This window comes from Priapulus caudatus, unplaced genomic scaffold (assembly GCF_000485595.1).
Source record: "Priapulus caudatus unplaced genomic scaffold, Priapulus_caudatus-5.0.1 Scaffold1483, whole genome shotgun sequence".
Classification (NCBI taxonomy): domain Eukaryota; kingdom Metazoa; phylum Priapulida; class Priapulimorpha; order Priapulimorphida; family Priapulidae; genus Priapulus; species Priapulus caudatus.
Window position 1 is genome coordinate 1 of NW_014578544.1, and position 525 is coordinate 525.

At 50.1% G+C, this 525-nt stretch overlaps 1 long non-coding RNA gene across 1 annotated transcript in view; it reads left to right on the top strand.

Annotated features, from left to right (window-relative positions):
• The first annotated feature begins 18 nt into the window (after positions 1–18).
• LOC106816776 overlaps positions 19–525 on the top strand; it is a 2,245-nt gene continuing 1,738 nt past the window's right edge. The window contains exons 1-2 of the long non-coding RNA XR_001394936.1: positions 19–80; positions 153–512. This is a non-coding gene — a long non-coding RNA (uncharacterized LOC106816776). The remainder of the gene's footprint in view (positions 81–152; positions 513–525) is intronic.

The following is a 525-nucleotide window of genomic DNA, read 5'->3' on the forward strand; positions in this document are numbered from 1 at the left end:
AGTTGTAGGTTGCTGTTGAGTTGTAGGTGGCTGTGTAGTTGTAGGTGGCTGTGTCGTGGTTCCTGGTGCCGTAGTTGTAGGTGGCTGTGTTGCGGTTCCTGGTGCCGTAGTTGTGGGTGGTTGTGTCGTGGTTTCTGGTCCCGTAGTTATAGGTGGCTGTGTTATTACAATTACTGTTGAAGTTGTAGGTTGCTGTTGAGTTGTAGGTGGCTGTGTAGTTGTAGGTGGCTGTGTTGTCGTTCCTGGTGCCGTAGTTGTAGGTGGCTGTGTAGTTGTAGGTTGCTGTGTAGTTGTAGGTGGCTGTCTTGTAGTTCCTAGTGCCGTGGTTGTAGGTGGATGTGTTGTGGGTCCTGCTGCCGTAGTTGTAGGTGGCTGTGTTGCGGTTCCTGGTGCCGTAGTTGTGGGTGGCTGTGTTGTGGTTTCTGATCCCGTAGTTATAGGTGGCTGTGTTATTACAATTACTGTTGAAGTTGTAGGTTGCTGTTGAGTTGTAGGTGGCTGTGTAGTTGTAGGTGGCTGTGTTGT